Source organism: Pteropus vampyrus, unplaced genomic scaffold (assembly GCF_000151845.1).
Source record: "Pteropus vampyrus isolate Shadow unplaced genomic scaffold, Pvam_2.0 Scaffold11, whole genome shotgun sequence".
Taxonomy (NCBI): Eukaryota; Metazoa; Chordata; class Mammalia; order Chiroptera; family Pteropodidae; genus Pteropus; species Pteropus vampyrus.
This window is the reverse complement of record NW_011888792.1, coordinates 1,464,284-1,487,444: the sequence shown is the minus strand read 5'-3', so window position 1 is coordinate 1,487,444 and position 23,161 is coordinate 1,464,284. Positions and strand designations below refer to the sequence as shown.

The 23,161-nt window shown below is 35.1% G+C and overlaps 1 protein-coding gene across 1 annotated transcript in view; it reads right to left on the bottom strand.

The window, feature by feature from the left end:
• The window catches only part of ZFYVE16 (zinc finger FYVE-type containing 16), a 43,482-nt gene extending 40,580 nt beyond the window's left edge, over window positions 1–2,902 (bottom strand). Inside the window, exon 1 of the mRNA XM_011377461.2 lies at window positions 2,767–2,902. The gene's annotated coding sequence lies outside the window, so the exon portion shown is untranslated. The remainder of the gene's footprint in view (window positions 1–2,766) is intronic.
• Between the last annotated feature and the right edge of the window lie 20,259 nt (window positions 2,903–23,161).

Here is a 23,161-nt window from a genome sequence, read left to right as displayed (position 1 = left end):
ATCGCCTAGGTAGGGAATATAGAAGAGGACAAGAGCCTGACATCAGATAACTAAAGATCACAATTAGCGTCCCTAAAGCCATTCTAGATAAAACTTTTCCCAGAGTTATATGTACTTCTATAGAAAAATATCCAATATATAATGTTAAATGACAAAAAAAAAATCAAGTTGCAAAACATCATCCTTAGTATAAACCCATTTTTACAGATAAGTTATGTAAAAAAACCAAAAAATAGTATTAGCAAAGGCACTGGAAAAGAAATAAGAGGAGCAAATGACAAAGTTAATACTATTTATCTGAGACTATGTAGCCTTTCACATCTACATTATATGTCTCTATAGTATTTTACTTTTTTTCTTACAAAAATGTACTACTTTTGTAAAGAGAAAAAAAGATAATTTTGTCCTTTCATATAAAAATTATAGCATGTATCCTTACAATATAAAAAGATAAAAATCTGTTAAACACTTGGACATTGAACTATAAATGGGCAAGTAATATGAACAAACAACTAGTAAGATTATGTTCAATGTACAATCTGCACTATCAAAATGTTCAATGTACAATCTGCACTATCAAAATAATGCAAATGAGAACATACCATTTGTTGCCTACTAAATCAGAACATAATTTTTAATAATAAACATACTCAATGGTGGTAAGAACGTGATAAAAAGAGCCTATCTCAGACACACTGATAGAAGTAAACTGGTATACTCATTCAGGGAAACAATGTGAGTATGTATCAATAGCCTCAAAAAGATTCCTAACAATTCTTTTTAAAAATTTAAGAGAACAGTCCTAAAGAGCTGAAAACGTGCAAAGAGATCTCACCAAATCATTAAGTAAAACAATCTAAACACCAGCATTAGGACACAGCAGAAAATTATGCAGGCATCAAAAGTAATGTTCGTGTCTATCGAAACTTTAAAAAGTACATACTCTATGACCTAGCAATTCTACTTCTAGAGAAATACTAGCAGTTGTCCCCAAGAACATATCACAAAGAAATAACAATGTTGCAATGTTTATAATAGTGTTAACTTGCAAAGAACCTAACAGCCATCAATATAAAAATGATTACATCAACTTTCTCAAATGGAGTCTGAGGTTCCTTGAAGTACCCAAGAGCTTTTTAGGGGGCCTGTGATGTCTTTCCTTTTCCAAATATCTATCTGTGCAAGGCTGGATTTTCTTAATACACTTTAGCCTAAACAAGATAGCACACCACAATGAACAGAGAATCAAATATAAGAACCAGCGGTATCCTATAAAGCCAGACATAAGAGTGATTTGCAAAAATGTAAAACAATGCCACCTTTCTCACTAAATTTTTTAAAGAAAATACAGTTATTCTTAAATAATATTTAATACAGAATGGCTTTATTATTGTTATTTTTAATGAAGCAATAAATTTTAAATCTTGAGTTTTAATTTCTAAAATGGTAAATATACTGCATTAGAAAACAAAAACTTTGTCTTTAATAATTTTTAAGCGTGTAAAATCCCTAGACCCATTTGGTTAAATAAACTGCGATACCATCGCATTATGTAACATGATTGGGAATGAAATTAAATGGGAATTTAGCTTTATAATGTAACCGTTTCAAAAGATATTTTGCTCATGCACTACTTATGTAATCAAAAAATCATAAATTTATGTTTGTTTTTTTAACTTATGGGAAAATACTTAAAATGTAATTTTAAGAAAGGTAATCCAACTGTATATAAAAATCTCAACTAAGAAAATACCATGGGAAAAAAGGTTGGAAGGTAAAAAGTCAAAATGTTAACTGTGGTTGATTATCTTTAAATAATAGAATTATAGTTGATTATTTTTCCTTATTATTATATTTACTTTTTTTTGACACTAGGCATGCAGTATAATATCTAGAGGAGAAAAAAGGAAGAAATTCGGTGAAAAAATTATGTAAGGCTTCTAGATCAAACTATTAAACTTCTACCAATTCAAAAGACGACAAGCTTAAAATAATAAATTAAAGAACCTTATTCGACCGGCAAATTGCCTATTTTGTTAAATAAAACTTTAATTTATCAAATTTATGGGCTGGTTTCCAGAAGAGTCTAACAATAACACTCTTAGTCTGGAAAATAATAATTTGTTATCGAGGTAAAACAAATAACTTACTATTTTAAAAGTTAGGTTATCTTTTAGAATTTTTCAAAGGTACCGGAGAAAAAGTAGGTTAGTAGGGAAGGAACACCACCGCATCCTTGTGGTCTGAAGTGATGAGAAAATGCATCGGTGCGGGAACAGGCTTTACGACAGCACCCGCGGCGATGACAGATTCACAGGCGGGGGCCGAGTCCTTCCAGAGCAGAGGCTACTACTGCGCGAAAACGACAGTCCCCTGCAGCAGGCGCAGCCCCTCCCCGGCGGGACTGACGGCCCTGGGGGCGCTTCTCCCTCCACCCGCCGCGGCCCCGGGGGCGCTCAGCCGGCAGCGCCAAGCACTCCGGGCGGCTCGAGTAGGTGGGACTCAGGAAACAGCCGCCGAGATTGCCCTCCTGGCCTGATCCTGCCTTTGCAGCTTTACCGAAGGGACAAGAGGCTTGAGGGTCGTCACTCCCTGGCCAGCTCAGGGAGATCGGAAAAGAAACGGGCCGGGGGCTCCAGCTCGGTCCCGGGAGGAAGAGGGCCAGACCCAGGGCGTAGGGCAAGGCGTCCAGTGGCCACCCCGCCCCCTCCGGGAGGGCAACAGAGGTGGGGAGAGGCCAAGATGCCTATTACAAGGGGCTCTTACCTCCCCACACCTCTGCGGGGGTCTCTGGGGACTCGACACGACGCGGAGCAGAAGAATGAAAGGCTGCCCGGGCCGGGAGTCCCGGGAACGCGCGACGTCCGCTCCAGGTTAGTTTCCCCGACGAGGGAGCGAGCAGACCGCGCAGGCGCACAGGCGGCTTTCCTTCGGCTCTCACGCCGCCTCCCTCCGCGTCCGCAGCCTCCCGGGCGCGAGGCGCCTGCGCGCTGCGATGCAGGCTCTGAGCCGGGGGCACCGGGTTCTCACAGGAAACAGTTAAGAAGGTTTTAGGGTGAGGAGGACGGCTGAAGATCGGCCTTGGATCTGGACTCGGTTTCCCACTAGATGCTTTGGAACCGGGATCCGGAGATGATCTACATCAGTGGCCGACTTCCTTTCTTTCGCTGACCTAGATGCAACTTCCCCTGTCCCCAGCCTCTTGCGACCTCGGAGCCGGCCGCAGCGTTCTGGCCTGTACTGGACACACCCTCCTGCCGGATTGCTAACCCAGCTTCGCTCTCCGCGCTGCTGTCCTCGGAAACCCAACTTTTTACTTCAAACTTGTTTTGCAACCTTCTCCTTCCTCTCGCGGCAGCTCCCAACCCATCCCGAGCTTCAGGCCCTCCAGCTGAGTGGCCATTCCCATCGTCTCTGTCCTTCCCTCTCGTTGCTTTAGTTCTGCTTTTCTAATAGTGACCACAAGAACAGCTGCCTCCCTTGTCTAAAAACAAATGCTAACTAATCTGTTGGCGGAAAAAAAAAGTGTCACTTATGTGATGCATATTTATACTTGCTGAGCTTTACTATTTTTATCACAAGTTTCCTATAAATTTAAATGAGGAGAGAAAAAACACCTCTGTGTGGGGTCAGGGTATCATTACCGGCTGTAGGGAAAGAATCCATTAGTTGTCAAAAGGTTTTACCAGCCCAGATTTCATACTGGTCTTCCAGAAATTTCAATAGTTATATCATCTCGGAAGTATTTCAGTCAGATGTGTTTTGTGGTGAAAGATTGGATAATCGGAGATCAAATCCTACAATTTACAATTGTAGTTTGTGATCCTTCAAAGATAGTTGATCTTGATTTTCTTTTTCTAATCTTGGTTTTCCTGAACTCAAATGGAAGTATGTGGTTTTAGTTAAACAGCGAAACTTTTGATTGCTTTAAATAGTTTATTGAACAGCTGCTGTGTGACAGGCATGTTAGATGCTTTGCTTATCTCAATCAATCTTAAATAAGAATAATTCTACATGTACAGTATACAATTTTTCTACTATGTGTTAGGTGTTGTTCACAGATAAATAAAATGTGTTCACTGCCTTTATGGAACCACAGTCTAATAGCAGAGGCTCAGTACAAGTGCATATTTGGGATAAAAGTATATAGTACAGTGTAAGGACAAACAACAGAAATAGAAAACACCAAGACCTTAAATAGATAAATGGGAAATGCATATACATAAATGGTCAATTCACAAAATAGGGAATTTAAATGCGTACTACGTATTTAGCTAATGTTCAAACTCAATAATGAAATGAAGACTAAAGAGAAATTATTTCCCATGTATCTAATTAGCCAGTTAGTTTAAAATATTAACTCCATTGGTGGAAGGTAGAGTGAAATGAGCACTCATATATCCTTTTGGGGATCTAAATTAGGACAAAGATTTTGGAAAGTATTTTGTCAGAGTATTTTAAGTGTTCACATGACTAATTCAATTTTCTTTCTGGAAATTATAAGGAGATATTCCAGAAAACAACGATGTATGGAATAGCATTAAGGAAAGCAAATAAGGTACCCAAAATTCAAATATCTTTCATATACAAATGCAATTGTACTTTGTATTACATTTATTTGTTTATGGGTGTTTCCTTTGTGCAGTGTGTTATGCTAGGAGTCTTAAGGATTATAAGGATGGATAATTCCTGATTTTTGCCATGAAGTTCACAATCTACTGTGTCATTCTTTTATTTATTAGCATAAATAGTTGAGAGATTGCTGTAATATAATAAGATTACAAGATCTTTCTGTAGATTCTGGGTCAGTTAGGCTTTTTGTGATTTTTTTTGTTGAGTGGAATAAAGAAGTCTGCACATCAAATGCAATGTCAAAGAGTCCTTGGAAAGTTTGAGTAATAATTGCTTTAAAATTCCATGTATCATCTTTAACCTCTAAAAATCTAATTTAAAACTAAATGGTTTCTGGATTTGAAATCATCTCAATTGTAACATACTTGGCTAATTTATTCCTTAGACTAGTCATTGCTTGAATCATCAGCAGTTTTATTTTGAAAGGTAACCAGAATCTTGATGATTTTAAGAGGCTTAAATTCCACAGTAATATGAACCTCCAAAGCTGTTCCCTTTTTATAAGTAATCTGGATGGAGAAAATACCAGAAGCAAAGGAATATAACTATTACAATTATTCATTTGTTTCATGGCTGGTCTTATACCAACAAGCGATTTTAGAATTAAGGACTCATTGCTCTAAAACACAGAATGAGACCTGAAACTTTTAGTTAACCATTAGTATTTAAGTGCTACATAGCCATGTTAAAAACATTCATGTTATGGGAAAAAAAAGGGCTAAAAACATTTTTTTAAAAAATTATCTGCTGGTCAGGGGCAGTTAGATGAGCTATTTGGAGCAATGTCACTAATGAAGAAATAGTTATAGTTTGGGTGACCATGAAAGCTAGTTTTTTAAATGCATAGAAAAGTTTGGAAGGAATCCACTAAAATGTTAATTGTGGTTATCTTTTAAAGGTGGTATTTTGAGAGATTTCTCCTCTTTCTAGTTTTCCATATTTCCCAAGTTTTTTACAATAACATATTATTTTAATAATCCAAGATGGAAAGGGAAACACTTTCTTCTAAAAAATATTGCTGAATTCTTAATGGAGTAAGTCGATTAACTTACATTCATTATGCAATCTCTGCATACAATATATTGCATGACTGTGAGTCTTAAGAGAGAAATAACTTGTGTCTGGATACTGTCTTAGAGGTGGCAACAAGGTACAGTCATTCCCAGGGCTCAAGGACGATACAACTTTAACATCATGACACGGGTTCTCTTAGAGAGGAAGTCATTAGAATTCTTTGCCAAATATTTCCAGTTCTCCTCTCTTCTGGGCAGAAGATGGTGATGTACTTCCTGGCCTTCTTGTGTTTGAATTATGGCCATGTGATTGATTCAGGCAAATGCATGAACGTGACAAATGTCATTTCTAAACTGGATTCTTAACTCACCAATGTGAAACACTCCAGGTCCTGTGGGAAAACAATAGGCAAGACTTGATATTGTGGCTGCTCCATCAGTTTGAGTCCTTGAGGGATTCCAATGAACAGAGCACTTCTGGAACAAGAAATAGACCTTGTTATATGCCACTGAGATTTTTTGATTGATTTTTTACTGCAACAAAACTTATCCTGTCTTGGCAGGTAAACTTTGTTTTATGCCTCAGATTTGGGGGTGGCCATTCTGCCTTATACACTGAGGCAGTGCCTCAAGGAGGCTGTCTGCAGCAACATTGTTTCCTAATGTGTTTTTCCTTCACAAGGGAATTACTCTCAGCTTCAACATCAACTACTCATGGTCACAGAATTTATTTTATCTATAGACTTACCCACTCTACCCTTACCCCCAAAGCTGGATTATTTTGAGGCAAATTTCATGTATTTACCTTTCATCTCTAAGTTTTTCTACATGTATATTTAAAAAATAAGCACTTTATAAAGTAAAAATAGTAATACAATGAACTTCCTTGTAGTCTGTACCATCACTCATGTACAAGGAAGTTCATTGTATTACCCTTACCCGCCATGTTATTTTGACGCAAATTCCATGTGTCATACCTTTTTATTCATAAATTTCAATATGTTTCTCTAAAGAAAGTAGCTCTATACAAAAACATAGCAGTACCATTATCACACCTGAAAAATTTAACAGTATTTATTCGATAATGCTAAATATTTAGGCACTGTATTCATATTTCCAATTGTTTCAAAAATGTTATAATTTTACAGTAGTTCAAGGGAATCAAAGTTCAAGTGAGGACATCAGATTGAGATTGGTAGTTATCAATAATGTTGCCTCTTTTTCATTCCTTTTAATTTCATTTTTGATAAATGATGTCTTTGGCCTGTAGAATTTTCAATATTTGGATTTTTCTGCACCTACCATCCTATGGTATCTTTTAATATGTTTCTCTTGCCCCATGTTTCCTGTAAACTTTTAGCTAGACCTACAGTTTTATACCACAGTTTGATACCACATCAGTTTTTTGACTGGGCTACTTCATAAGTGGTACAGTAGTATGATCTTTTACTTTACTGACAGTTTTCAAAAGAATGAGTTGATTCCCTTGTATCCTCTCAATGAGACCAATGGTGAGGGAGAGGTTAATATATATATAAATTAAATATATGTATATGTATGCTTATATGTATATACTAAACCAGTTCTCCAATTTCTTTTTAATTTGACAATTTGTACTTTTGTCAACAAATTTAAGCATTTTCACCGTTGTTAATCCTGATGTTTAATACCATAATAAACCTGTGTCATATCCATTGCCATAATAATATTAAAAATATTAAAATAATCAAAAGAATCATAATTAAATTTAAATCAGATTAGGATTTACTTATAATTCTAAAGTTAGATTTCTACTTTTTTTCTATCAGACCGTAAAACAGGTCAATAAGAAAAGTTTTTCAAAACTATTATTTTTATGTATCTAAGGATAATCACAACTGAATTCGTCTACAAAAATTTCAAAGATATAGGCATACTAGTACACAGTAACACTGATATTATGTTTGGAGCTGGCATAAGGAAACTCATCAGAGCTCAAATGTGTTAAGGTGGAATTGACAGTATCAGTCATTTTATAGAGAGAATAACCGACTGTTAGTGATCTAATTCCACTGTCAGCATGTAAACTGGAGCCAGAAGGGGAACTGAAATTCAAATCAGAGAAGTGAAATGAATGATTTTACTTGTTAGTCAGTTGAATAGGATAATTCCTGATTTTTGCCATGAAGTTCACAATCTACTGTGTCATTCTTTTTATTAGCATAAATAGTTGAGAGATTGCTGTAATATAATAAGATTACAAGATCTTTCTGTAGATTCTGGGTCAGTTAGGCTTTTTGTGATTTTTTTGTTGAGTGGAATAAAGAAGTCTGCACATCAAATGCAGTGTCAAAGAGTCCTTGGAAAGTTTGAGTAATAATTGCTTTAAAATTCCATGTATCATCTTTAACCTCTAAAAATCTAATTTAAAACTAAATGGTTTCTGGATTTGAAATCATCTCAATTGTAACATACTTGGCTAATTTATTCCTTAGACTAGTCATTGCTTGAATCATCAGCAGTTTTATTTTGAAAGGTAACCAGAATCTTGATGATTTTAAGAGGCTTAAATTCCACAGTAATATGAACCTCCAAAGCTGTTCCCTTTTTATAAGTAATCTGGATGGAGAAAATACCAGAAGCAAAGGAATATAACTATTACAATTATTCATTTGTTTCATGGCTGGTCTTATACCAACAAGCAATTTTAGGATTAAGGACTCATTGCTCTAAAACACAGAATGAGACCTGAAACTTTTAGTTAACCATTAGTATTTAAGTGCTACATAGCCATGTTAAAAACATTCATGTTATGGGGAAAAAAAAGGGCTAAAAACATTTTTTTAAAAAATTATCTGCTGGTCAGGGGCAGTTAGATGAGCTATTTGGAGCAATGTCACTAATGAAGAAATAGTTATAGTTTGGGTGACCATGAAAGCTAGTTTTTTAAATGCATAGAAAAGTTTGGAAGGAATCCACTAAAATGTTAATTGTGGTTATCTTTTAAAGGTGGTATTTTGAGAGATTTCTCCTCTTTCTAGTTTTCCATATTTCCCAAGTTTTTTACAATAACATATTATTTTAATAATCCAAGATGGAAAGGGAAACACTTTCTTCTAAAAAATATTGCTGAATTCTTAATGGAGTAAGTCGATTAACTTACATTCATTATGCAATCTCCGCATACAATATATTGCATGACTGTGAGTCTTAAGAGAGAAATAACTTGTGTCTGGATACTGTCTTAGAGGTGGCAACAAGGTACAGTCATTCCCAGGGCTCAAGGACGATACAACTTTAACATCATGACACGGGTTCTCTTAGAGAGGAAGTCATTACAATTCTTTGCCAAATATTTCCAGTTCTCCTCTCTTCTGGGCAGAAGATGGCGATGTACTTCCTGGCCTTCTTGTGTTTGAATTATGGCCATGTGATTGATTCAGGCAAATGCATGAACGTGACAAATGTCATTTCTAAACTGGATTCTTAACTCACCAATGTGAAACACTCCAGGTCCTGTGGGAAAACAATAGGCAAGACTTGATATTGTGGCTGCTCCATCAGTTTGAGTCCTTGAGGGATTCCAATGAACAGAGCACTTCTGGAACAAGAAATAGACCTTGTTATATGCCACTGAGATTTTTTGATTGATTTTTTACTGCAACAAAACTTATCCTGTCTTGGCAGGTAAACTTTGTTTTATGCCTCAGATTTGGGGGTGGCCATTCTGCCTTATACACTGAGGCAGTGCCTCAAGGAGGCTGTCTGCAGCAACATTGTTTCCTAATGTGTTTTTCCTTCACAAGGGAATTACTCTCAGCTTCAACATCAACTACTCATGGTCACAGAATTTATTTTATCTATAGACTTACCCACTCTACCCTTACCCCCAAAGCTGGATTATTTTGAGGCAAATTTCATGTATTTACCTTTCATCTCTAAGTTTTTCTACATGTATATTTAAAAAATAAGCACTTTATAAAGTAAAAATAGTAATACAATGAACTTCCTTGTAGTCTGTACCATCACTCATGTACAAGGAAGTTCATTGTATTACCCTTACCCGCCATGTTATTTTGACGCAAATTCCATGTGTCATACCTTTTTATTCATAAATTTCAATATGTTTCTCTAAAGAAAGTAGCTCTATACAAAAACATAGCAGTACCATTATCACACCTGAAAAATTTAACAGTATTTATTCGATAATGCTAAATATTTAGGCACTGTATTCATATTTCCAATTGTTTCAAAAATGTTATAATTTTACAGTAGTTCAAGGGAATCAAAGTTCAAGTGAGGACATCAGATTGAGATTGGTAGTTATCAATAATGTTGCCTCTTTTTCATTCCTTTTAATTTCATTTTTGATAAATGATGTCTTTGGCCTGTAGAATTTTCAATATTTGGATTTTTCTGCACCTACCATCCTATGGTATCTTTTAATATGTTTCTCTTGCCCCATGTTTCCTGTAAACTTTTAGCTAGACCTACAGTTTTATACCACAGTTTGATACCACATCAGTTTTTTGACTGGGCTACTTCATAAGTGGTACAGTAGTATGATCTTTTACTTTACTGACAGTTTTCAAAAGAATGAGTTGATTCCCTTGTATCCTCTCAATGAGACCAATGGTGAGGGAGAGGTTAATATATATATAAATTAAATATATGTATATGTATGCTTATATGTATATACTAAACCAGTTCTCCAATTTCTTTTTAATTTGACAATTTGTACTTTTGTCAACAAATTTAAGCATTTTCACCGTTGTTAATCCTGATGTTTAATACCATAATAAACCTGTGTCATATCCATTGCCATAATAATATTAAAAATATTAAAATAATCAAAAGAATCATAATTAAATTTAAATCAGATTAGGATTTACTTATAATTCTAAAGTTAGATTTCTACTTTTTTTCTATCAGACCGTAAAACAGGTCAATAAGAAAAGTTTTTCAAAACTATTATTTTTATGTATCTAAGGATAATCACAACTGAATCCGTCTACAAAAATTTCAAAGATATAGGCATATTAGTACACAGTAACACTGATATTATGTTTGGAGCTGGCATAAGGAAACTCATCAGAGCTCAAATGTGTTAAGGTGGAATTGACAGTATCAGTCATTTTATAGAGAGAATAACTGACTGTTAGTGATCTAATTCCACTGTCAGCATGTAAACTGGAGCCAGAAGGGGAACTGAAATTCAAATCAGAGAAGTGAAATTAATGATTTTACTTGTTAGTCAGTTGAATAATGAAATTTTGAGAGAGCAAGTTCAAAACAAAACAAAAGTTAACATCCTTTCTGAGTTATGTATGTTTAACATTATGCATAATTAGGAGAAAAAAATGAACTGGGGCTGTCATCTCCTTTTCTTATGTATATTCAAGAAAAGATCACGTTTCCAAACATTGAGAGAAAGAGTTTTAGTTTTCTTCAACTGAGGAGAAGATAAGGAACCCACCACTGGGTGGCAGAGACCAAGGGCATGCAGTGACCCTGTCTGGAACTTGGCAATCAGAGGCACAGTCTGAAGTCAGTGGGAAAGTCCCCTGTGAGATATATCTCTGAGCCTTTCTGATCTTCAGTGCCCACGAACCAGGCTTCAGGGCTCCACAGCAGCATTCTGCAGTCGACAAAACAATGGTAAAGATGGCAACCATGGAAAACAAAGGATAGCCCAACCTCCTGGTTTTATTGTAGAAGCCCAGGATAGTTGTTGGATCCCACCGAAAAAAAAGAAGGGAGTCCCAGAAATGATTAGTTGAATTTTCCTTCCAACCTCAGGATTACATTTCATTTAGAAAATAATGGAATCTGGTATTTCTTGTATCCTGGCATTGTGAAATAAATTCATGTCTATTATATATAGTTTTGCAATGACGATCTCTCAATAAAAAGCATATAAATAGAATGGAAATCTTTTTTTGTGAGAGATGATATTTTTATCAGCTTTTTTTTAGTAACGGACTTGTTAGTTCAAAAGTGAATTTTCTTATATAAAATTTCTCTGACTTCTTCAAATTAAGAAAAAGAAATAGTGATTACTAGAAGAATCTTTTCTGCATACTTTACAATTTGCCTTAATATTAAAAAAAATAACAATAGAACTACATGAACTTAGATGTATTTACAGTTAAGATTTAAATATATATATATATAACATTATTATATATATACACACACAGTTAAACAGGTTCATAGAAAGTATAAAGTGTGCACTCAATCATTATCTGCCTCATTTTTCCTCTTGAAGGAAGGCTTTGCAAGAGTGTCTGCTGTGGTTGACCAGTGATGCACAAGGAGACTGGAGAAAATGAGACCACATTTCCTCACGTGGCATTTTCTCCCTATTTTCGTCATTTACTTAGCCATTTCCTTCGTAGTATCAAGGACTCCCGGACAAGATCCCTCCTCTTAAATCAATGCTATTATTTTTCCTAAATAGAATTTTCTTCAGTGACTTTTCATATGTTTTCAATTCAATGATGGCTTGTCATTTCTATCACAATCTGGGCTTTTCTTGCTGTCCTTCCATATATTAGTTAGATTTAAATTTGGCTAAGGGTATTAGTAGCCCCCCAAATATCAGAAGCTTAAACCAGAAGCTTCTTTTTCTTTGGCATCAATATCCAGATACAGGTGGACTAAGGCTACCATGGAACTCTGTTTTATGAAGTCAACACAGACTGTAGATGCTTCTAGTTTTTAACTCTATCATCTGTAGCTTCTATTCTCAAGGTTACCTGATGTTCCAAGATGGCTACTTCAGGTTCAATACTCATGTCCACAATACAACCAGCAAGGAGAAAAGAGTCATAGTGGGTCAAAGTGTTCACGTAAGCTGTTCCTTAAAGAAATGTCTCTGAAGCTGCTACAGGATACTCTTCTTTATATATGTTGGTCAGAACTTATTATCCTGATCACATATAATTGCAAGGAAGACTGGGGAACTGTCTTTATTTAGGGAGGCCCTTGCCCAGCTGAAAATTCTAATGGAATGGATATTGGGAAGAAATAGTTTCTGCCATACTCTGTTTGAGCCATGGTGGCATTGGAAGTGCCCTTGTTGCAAGAATACAATATTATTTCATCAAGTAGCATGGATCTGAGCAGGCTCTGCATGATTATTGCAACTTCAGAAGAAAGACTAACATTTAGTCCCACTAAAACATACTATTAATGATTACATGGTCAGCGTATAATCTTCACCTTCAAAGTCAAATACAAAAACCCTCCCTCCACCCCCGAATCTCTTTCTTCCCTCCCTAGTATGTTTTTAGGAAGAGTGCTGTCGCTGACTCACTTCCTCATCATCTTTCTTTATCTTCCGTCTTCTGCAGAATGGCTTGTCCCTAATTCACTGTTCTTGCTAAGGCCAACAGCAACCCCCATGAAACTAATCAGGCGTTTTTCCATCATCTTCCTTGGCTTCTCAGCATCTGGTAAGGAAACTTCCTCTCTTGAAACCTTCTTTTCCATTGGATTCCATAACACGACACTCTTTCAGAAGCTCCTTGTAAATTTCTTTTGTAAGCTTCTCTATCATAACAAAATGATGGATCTCCTAAGAGTTCAGTTTTAAATCCTTCTCTTCCCCGCTACTATGCATAGATGAATTCATTTATCTATGAATTATCAATTATCACCATGTGCCAAAGATTCCCAAAATTATATCTGCAATTTGATTCTTCTTCTGTTTTGCAGTATTTTCTTTTTTCTGTCAATGCCTGAGCAAGCAGGTGACTAACTTGTCTTTGAGTAGCCGAAGCTGCTTTTTTATTATCCATCTGAAGGTACAGAAATTTTTACAAATGTGTGTGCTTCTCAGTAAACTACAGACTGTATAGCTATATTAAGAGAAATAATATTATTATAGTTTATCATCATAATGTTTAGTCTTTCATTCTTTAAACTTTCAACCGATATAAATAATTAGGTATCTGCTTTTCCTCAGACACATTCCTTACGTATTATTGAAGATTAAAAAAAAAACCTAGAGACAATGTCTCTTTTATTGAGAATTTTAATATATTCATCATATATATAAATATGCATAGATATTTGCAAAATATACATAATTATATGTGCACAAATAATAACTTTAAACCCTTCTAGGAATAAGTATAAGTTGATGTGATGAGTTTTTCTCTGCCTTAGTTTATTATTTATAAAATAAGGATAACAATACCTACATCACAAGCTTATTGTAAAGATTAAATGACCAATTTACATTGAAGTGTCTCAAAAGCTTTAAGAAAAATTCAATATTCCACAGATACCTTAATAAAACAGATATTTTTGAGCTATCCCTCTCAGAGTTTTGTTCTCCATAGGACATTATTGACATTTGTCTACATTTGTTTTGAAATTCTTTTTAGACCAAAATGATTGATATGGGTGTTCTGGTATGGGACACTGACATAGCAAGTCAATTTAAGATATAATTCAAATCTACTTTTTAAGGAGAATTCCTGGTTTTGCCTACTGATACTTATTCATATGACCTACTTATATGCAGACACAGGTCTTCTATTCTACTATGTCCATTCCCAATCAGAATCTATCTGCTTTCCAAAGCTTGTGGCTCTGCCTTCATCAGCTACACAGAATACCAGCATTCCTGGGTCTTCCTTAGAGTTTATTTTTTGAATTTTCTGCTATTGAACTTATATTAAAACCTTGGCTGAGAGAAATAGTTTTTAAAGAATCATTTAAGGTAATGTTTTTTCCCTTAGATTAAATTAGATTCTGAGAAGGCATACTTGAGCTATATTACTTAGCCCACTGCAAAATCACCAATACTGAACTTAGTTTTAATGTTATACTCTTAGCTTCTATCAAAGTAATTATAAGAAAAATGTTCTTATCTTTGTTACCAAGCTAAACGAAGACATTTTATTATTCAGTGAGGTCGTTTTATTGCCCAGTGCCCTCTTTGGGTCTCCTGTCAGAAATTACTATTAGAATTTAAAGCCTGAAAAAGTAATGTATGTCTTGAGGAAAAGTATGCTTCCTTTCTGAAAGTTATGAAAATTGTCTTGGTTTTGTCTTGGTTTGATTTGGTCCTGACTGCCAGGAAGTTAAATTTGCCAGGCAAATCAAATGATTAACCACACTAAGTACACAGAAATTGTTATCATTTTTTACCTTCTTTCATGGTTGATTCTCTATTTCTATTTTATTGTACCTAAACATATAGATAATAGATAGATAGATAGATAGATAGATAGATAGATAGATAGATAGATAGATAGACAGACAGATCTTCTTTAAGATAAGCCACACAAAATCTTTTAAGGAAAGACTTTCTTTTCTTATTCTGTGTTAATGGATTTGTTAATATTAAAGGAAATTTATCATTCCAGAGAGTCATTGTAAATACATAATATTGGAATTAGAGTTAAATAAACTTAAGATATTTAGAATTATCTTCTCAGAATTTGAATACTGCAATAACAAACGTTTAAATATATTCCAAATTTCAATTTACTCTTTCTTGAAAATAAACAATGAATAGATTTAAATTGTGATCTGATTTGCATTACTAATTCACACAAAGTAAATTCTATCGAATAAAGTAAATTAGAATTGGCTTTGTATATTGAAGACTTAGCAAAAACACAATCTCTAAAGAATATGACCTGCTTTGTTTAAATTGCAAGACCATTTGAATTATAATTTTATTCTTCCATGCTGTTTTATATTTTTCTTAGGAAATGCAATGCAAAAAAGCTTTGCCTCAAAAATTGCCTTAACATTTTGGTAGGTTTTTAAAGCTAAAAGTTTTTTTAAAGTGGCTCATTAAAATATTTTAAAATTAATTAGACTTTGTGTTTTAAAACAGTTTTAGATTTACAGAAAAAATTGAGCAAAAAGTAAAAATTTCCTATACACTCCTTCTTCTCCTACTCATAGTAGTACTATTTCATTTTTAATGACAATAGTTTTTCAAAAAACAATTTTTTTTTTCAAAAATTTTAAGCCAAGATTATTTTCTCTCACCCTTAAATGTTCCCTCCAGAATCTTGTACATTCAGTATTGGCTAAATAAATTAGATAGACAAATGAAACTGTGGGTTTCATTAACATTATCAATATTATTTCTTTCTGAGAAATTCTCTTTAAATCATTTATGTCTTTTGTTACTTCACCCCGACCTTGACCTAAACCTAGTATTGTTTACATGAGGCAGTAGAGTATAAAACAGTTATTCTGTTGTTAATTTGAAAAGACCATTTCATTATTACAATAGGTCATTGGCAACAGACCTTCAATGACCTCCTTTGTCATTCTATTCACAGATGCTCATAGTTAAATGGATTACAATTGTTAAGTAAAACATTATAATCATAACATTGCTTAAACTAAGCACAACTGAAATAAATATGTTTAATAATAAAAAATATAAAAATGATACTTGATTATTGTTACTACAATAATATTTTAACACCTCCTTTAAGGTGCCTCTAACTTATCTCTTCTGATTTTCTTTCTATACATTGTATCCCATTTGTGCCGATTTTAGTGCCTGGTTCTTTTTCTTGATTAATTATTGCTCAAAGGCAATTTGGAGAACATCTGCTATTATATAAATTCCTCTTTATCCTTCTCCAGAAGTTCCAAGTGTTTTCTTTTTTCCAACTAATTTGTTACTATCTTAACCACCTTTAAGTGTACAATTCGCTATTAAATATATTTCATTGTTGTACTACCATCACCATCATCCATCTCCATAACTCTTTGCATCTTGTAAAACCGAAACTTTCTATCCCCATTCTCCCCAGTCCCTGGCAACAACTATTCTACTTTCTGTCTTTATGATTTTGACTATTCTAAGTACCTCATTTAAGTAAATCATATAGTATTTGTCTTTTTGTGACTGGCTTATTTCACTTAGCATAATGTCCTCAAGGTTCATCCGTGTTGTAACATATGTCAGCATTTTCTTCCTTTTTAAGGCTGAATAATATTCCATTGTATGGATTATAGTATTTTGCTTATCCATTCATCCACCAATGTACACTGGGTTGCTTCTATGTTTTAGCTATTGTGAATAGTGCTGCTAAGAACTGGGTGTAGTCCAAGTGTTTTTTTTTCTGTTTTTTTGGTTTTGTTTTGTTTTTGTTTTCTTTTTGCCTTACTGCACTGGCTAGGACATCGTGAATAATGTTGAGGAAAAGCGTTAATAGCAAGCATCTTTATCTTCATTTCAGATTTTAAGAAACTGCTTCTAGTATTTACCACTTAGAACTATTGACATTTTAGGTTAGATACCCTTTATCAGATTATAGCAATTCTCTTTTTAGTTTACTAAAAGTTTTTGTCTTGCTTTGAGTTCTCTCAAATGCTTTTTACCTATCTATTGAAGGATGCTATGATTTTTCCTCTTAATTTAAGCACATGGTGAATTATATAATATTCTAATTGTACCATCTTTGCACTCCTAAAATAAAAACAACATGATAATGATAATTATTTATTGTTTTGTTAGATAAATACAGGTTTGGTTTGCTAATATCTTATTTAAGATTTTTACATTTATACTCATGAGTGATACAGATCTATACATTCTTCTCTATTGTCTTTAGTTTGGATATCAAGGTGGTACTGGATATCAAAATGATATGAGAAGCTTTCTTTGTCTATAGAACAATACATAAGATCGAGATTATCTAATTCTTGAATATCCATAAAAGCACCCATAAAACCATGTTGGCCTAGATCAGAGTTCCTCAACCTTTGCACTATTCTTTGTTGTGGGGGACTGTCCCATGCATTGTAGGATGTTTAGTAGCATCTTTGGCCTCTGCCAACCATACCCCTAGTTGTCCTAGTTGTGATTACTAAAAATGTCTTCTGACATTGCCAGATGTTCCCTGGGATAAAGAAAGGGTACAGATCATACCTGGTTGAGAACTACTGGCCTAAATTAACTTTATTTTTTTATCTTTTTTTTTTTTAAATTTTAAAAAGTTAGACATTTATACAATCCATGAAGTGATCCCCTGATTACCCTAGCACCCATCTGGCACTACACACAACCATTACAATAATATCGACTATATACCCTATGCTATACTCTAAATCCTTGTGACTGTTTTGTAAATACTAATTTGTCATTCTTCATCCCTTTACTTTTTTCACCCAGCCCTGCAACTCTCCTCTCTGGCAATCACCAGTTTGTTCTCTGTATCTGTGAGTCTGTTTTCATTTAGTTTGTTCATTTTTTTTGTTCCTTAGATTCCGCATAAAAGTGAAATCATATGGTATTTATCTTTCTCTGTCTGACTTATTTCATTCAGCGTAACCTCTAGGTCCATCCATGTCATTGCAAATGGTAGGATTTCCTATTTTTTAATAGCTGAGTAATATTCCATTGTATATGTGTGCCATAACTTCTTTATTTAATCATCTATTGATAGGCACTTATGTTGCTTCCATATCTTGGCTATTGTGAATAGCACTGCTATGAACTAAGTATAGTCCACGTGTTTTGGGAAGAATGTTTACCAGAACAATTCTTGCCTGAATTCTAAGGCTGATGAGTAATTGTGGTCTCCTGGCCTCCAGTCTCTCCCAGGGCCTAACACTGTTCCTTAAGGTAAATCTATGATCTTTGACTTTCCATTCATATATAGTGTGTGCAATTAACAATATGATGAAAGTGTACATGGCCAGAGCTTGGGAATTTGTAAGGAATTAGTTTGAAGTGATTGTAGACTCAGATATTCGTGTGAAAATTTTCTAATTATTGGTATCTGCAGGGATTTTTCTCTTGAGCTGGTCAATTTCCCCAAAGAGTGGTATACCAATCTCTTGGGGTTAGGGAAAGGGTCGATGTCAGGGAACAAGTAAATCTTGGCTTCCATCTTTCTCAGAATCAAAGAAGGGAAAGAAGATGGGGTTTCACCATTAGATGTGTACGCTTTAACTTAAAAATTTCCGTGGTTTCAGTACTGAGCCTCCTGCACTATGTTAAAAAAAAAAAAACAAAAATGGCAGTTTTAAAAAGAAAATTTTGAAAACAAAATGTTCTTAAATTAAGCAGATCAAAAACCGAACTCTTGGTATCCTCCTAACCCTTCTTTTTTTCACAGTTTGCTCATCTTGTTAAATGGCAACTTTATCCTTCTGGTTGTTCAGGATAAACTTGGGCATCATCCTTCACTTTTCTTTTTTCCCCCCCTTTACACTTACAATCAGTAAATCCTCTTGGCTCCATCTTCAAAATATATCCACTTCTCACCATCTTGTGCAAACCACCATGATCTCTAGTCTACTGCAGATTGTTCCACTAACATTGATTTTTGATCTGTTGCCAAGAAAGAATCTAGTTTATCTGCTTGGGCTAGTAAGCCATTACTTGCCTTTGTTTCTTCCTGCCACAGCTTTCTGTTCTGGACCTGACCACTGGTACTCTGACTTATGGTACTTGTGAGCCTCCTTTCAGTTCAATCACAGTTTGGGATCTCACCGTCTTAGACCTTTCCTACACCAGATCCAGAGAGGGAGGGCACTGACGGCGAGGAAAGGAAAAAAACAAGTGCAATAAACTATCTGCCTCACAATTCTGTCATAGGTTATGCAAATAATTCCTCAGAAAATAACTGCGAATGTCACTGTGCTGGTTATTTCTCCATTTGCCCTCAGATCCATTCCCTGACCTTCTCCTATTCTGTATTGCAGGGCTCTGACCCCTGCAAACTGCTGTCCCAGGCCTTTGACAACTGGTTTCTAATTAGAGTGGACCACCAAGGAGACAATGACTGGAGATTGGAGGGTGTGAAGTGGGAAAACCAGGGTGTTTCTCTTCCTTTCTCTCTCTGCTTTGTGTGATAATTCAGGCAGGGCTTCATCTCTGTCATGGTTCCATCCCTCTCCAGACCTCCTAAACTCTGGTCCCACCACCTCCTCCCTCTGTCCCTCTGGCTGTGGGAACAATAGCAGTTTCCTACCAGTGGTGAGCACCAAGTTGCTTCACTGGCCTCTGATTGCCTTCTCAGCTCTCCTATCACTTTTATGACTAGTTTCCCTCATTAACTTTTCTCTATTAAAATACCTCAGTTCTGTTTTCCAGCCTGGACATTTCCACCTTTCAAATTCCCACCATATACTGCCAATACTTGCTCTAATTTTATGCTTATAACAAGACTTTCTCCCGTAATGCATTGCTCACATTTGCTTGCTTTCATATCTACTCTGAAGGTTGAAAGTAAAATTGTCTACCTTATATAAAAGTAAACTGTTTTTAGAAGCATAGTCTATGTGTTTATTTTTCAAGATCAAAGATAGCAGCTTCTATTTTAGTGAATCCCTGTAATGTTTTACATTGAGCTAGACACTTCACAAGTATTTTCTCAAATCCTCACAATAACTTGCAAGGTAGTTACTACTCTGTATTTATTAGAGGAGAAAACTGAGGCACTGAGAAGTGAAATAACATGAGCTCATACGTGGTGAGACTTGGCTTCACACTTAAATCTGTCTGATAAGAGCACTTTCCACTACCCTACTCCATTTTCTCACAAACTCAGTGTCTACCTTCACATTAGTCAGTGTTTGCTAATCTTTGTGATTTTAATAAGCATATATAGGTTTTAACTATATACTTATATAGTAATTGTAGACCACATGAAAATATTCGAATTTAGGAAGTATTACGTACAAACATAGAGAACCGATGGTGTCTTGATTAGGTCAACAATTGAACATTCTTCAAATGTCATTCCAACTACTATTTGTACACTTGAACCATGGAAACAAAACCTAATTAATTTGTTAATTCTATCATGTAAAACCAATCATGTTTCAATATCCCTATATCACCACAATTAAGTTAACCTAGAACAGGTACTTTCATTTATTCTACAAAATACAGAGAAACAAAACCAAAGTGGTTGTTTTGCCTAATTACTGAACTTCTGTTTTTAATGAAGGAAGCTGCTTCCTAAGAAAAGGTGTCACTCCTTGCAAAGAAACAGGGGCTATAATGGAGGCAGGTCCCAAGCATGGTGAGATTTAAATCCAAAAAACATCCTAGTGACTTGTTTGCTCACAAATGTGAGGGTATGCACACACATGTTTGTACATAATTTTTTAAGCACCATGTCCAAAGAAATTAGAATGGAAAGTATGAGCCAAAGAAGTACTGACGCTAGGATATGAAGTGGGAATTAACAACAAATGAGGAAAGAACAGATTTCACTTGGAATAGAAAATGTAACATGATCCTACCTTTCCCTTTTTTGCTGCAAAATCCTTCAGCCTTGGCATTTGTCTTCAATAGTTACAAATCCTCAGAAGGAATTTGGCCTAATTTCACAGATAACACTTGAGTACGTCCCCATGTAGATTTGTATTTTGCGGATTTTTCTGTGACAAATTAACATTCCATACTGGTTCTCACTGCTGCCTGACATTTCACTGTCAAGTCCTTCTGGTATAGGCTGCTATATGTTAAGAAATGACAAATGAATTATAATATATAGTTGAGTAAAACACAAGCACACTGTGATTTTACCCCCCTAAAAAAAGTCACAATCTACAATCTACAATACATTTTAAGACAAAAATACCTGTGCTCCTGATACCTTATATTAGCACAAGTGATCAGAAGTTAATTCCAGATCATTGCTTATCCCAAAGCAAAGGAACTTGGAGTTTAGTTCTGATTAACTCACAAAAATGTGATAAAAATAAAGAATTCTCATTTGTTATTCATTTTAACAACCAATAATTAATGTATACTTTCCAAGAAAAATCTGATTTATAAAATTTAATGGAGACATTCTATTAACATTATGAGGCCATACCTTTTAAACTTTCAGATGTTTTCATGTGGAACTTATTATAAAAATATTTTCTAGATTTACATTAGCTGTAAAATATATTTATTACAAAACAGATGAGCTTGTATTATATTTTATTTTTAGAGACTTTTAGAGGAGATTTTTTTCATAACTTCTTATGATCGAGGCCTGCCTCTAAGAGAAGAGCTAATCCTATTTTGTTTATCTCAGGACCTTGTTTTGCTGAGATTTACTTTTTTTTCAGAAACACCATGGTGCTAATGCATTTGGCATTTCAGGCAGGAATTAACAACGCATCCTCTAAAGATCTAGCATTTAGTCAGAGTCAGCAGATCTAGGTTTAAGACCTGACTCTACCACTAACTAATCCATGTCACCTTGGGAAAGCGTTTTAACTTCTCTGAGCTTCTTTCAGTATCTGTTCAATGGAATAATAACTATAGCTACATGTCATTCACAGGGTTCACATGAAAGAATGAGATGTGAGAGTACTTAGGGAATCTGCCCATTCCCTAATGTCTGAGAACTTTATGCATGGCTGACATGGGGTTAGCAAAGAAGGAAGTACTCACCTATGTTCTCAGTCACAAATTTCTAAGATTTTCTATATTTCAGCAATTTGGCAAAAGAGTCAAAAGAGGAAGAATAAATTTCTTGTATTTAACTTTCAGATACTTCAAGATCTGTTACCTCTGCAAAGACAATCTCAGTCTATGTTTCCCGAGCAATAATTTTCTCTTCCTCTCTCTCTCTTTTTTAAAGCCAACATTGGAAGGGACTCCAAATGTTCTTAATTCAAAACCAAGAAGTGAAAGATTAGAAAGAATTAGTTAAGTTATAACCGGTGGCCTAGTTGCTCCAACAAAGAATAATAATTTCTTATAGGCAGTGTGCGCAACATTCATCATCAGCAAAGATTTGGCACCCCCAGAATCCCATCTTAAAAGTTACTATCAAATGAGATAATGTGAAATACTGGATAATATATTATTTTGTCTTGCTGTGTGAAAATATCATAACTACCCCTAGTCTTATTATTTTTCCTTATTGACAGTTTAGAGAATTTTAAAAGTGGAAATATTCAAAGGCAGTTTAGCTTGAGAATTTCAGGATATGGAAACTAATGACTAAGAAATTTTACAGGGTTTCCTCAAACCAAGCATTTAATTCTTGAGGCAAATTGCTGTATTTTGGATAGCAAAAAATGATCCTTCCTCTCAATACTTTTATGGAGAATAAGAAAGTAGAGAAAGGGAGAAAGGATTTATGCTCAACACTTCTGAGATAGAGGACCAGATTTACTCTCCCATCTGAAACAACTAAAAAAAAAAAAATCAAGCAAAAAAATGCAAAACCGTTTTCAAGACAGTGAACATCAGGTGATGAAAGCCAGTGACCCCTGAGATATGGGAGGCGACAAGGCAAGCCCTGTGTTTTCCCAGTTTACTGCTTTGAGAGAGTTTCCATGCCACACTGTGGAGAAAGAGCACCCAGGTAGAGCCCCGTGAACTACCCAAGCTGAGGAGACAGAGCTGAGAATCTAGGGAGCACAGGGCAACCAGAATTTGTAGGTCAGAGTACCAGAGAGGAAAAAGCTGCACAGAAAGAGAGCCCCAGAGATGTAGAGAGTCCCCCTTAAAGATTCAGCCTAGTGCTGATAAGAGCACATACATGATGAAACTACCTGTGATTGGCAGGTAGTTAGAATTAGAC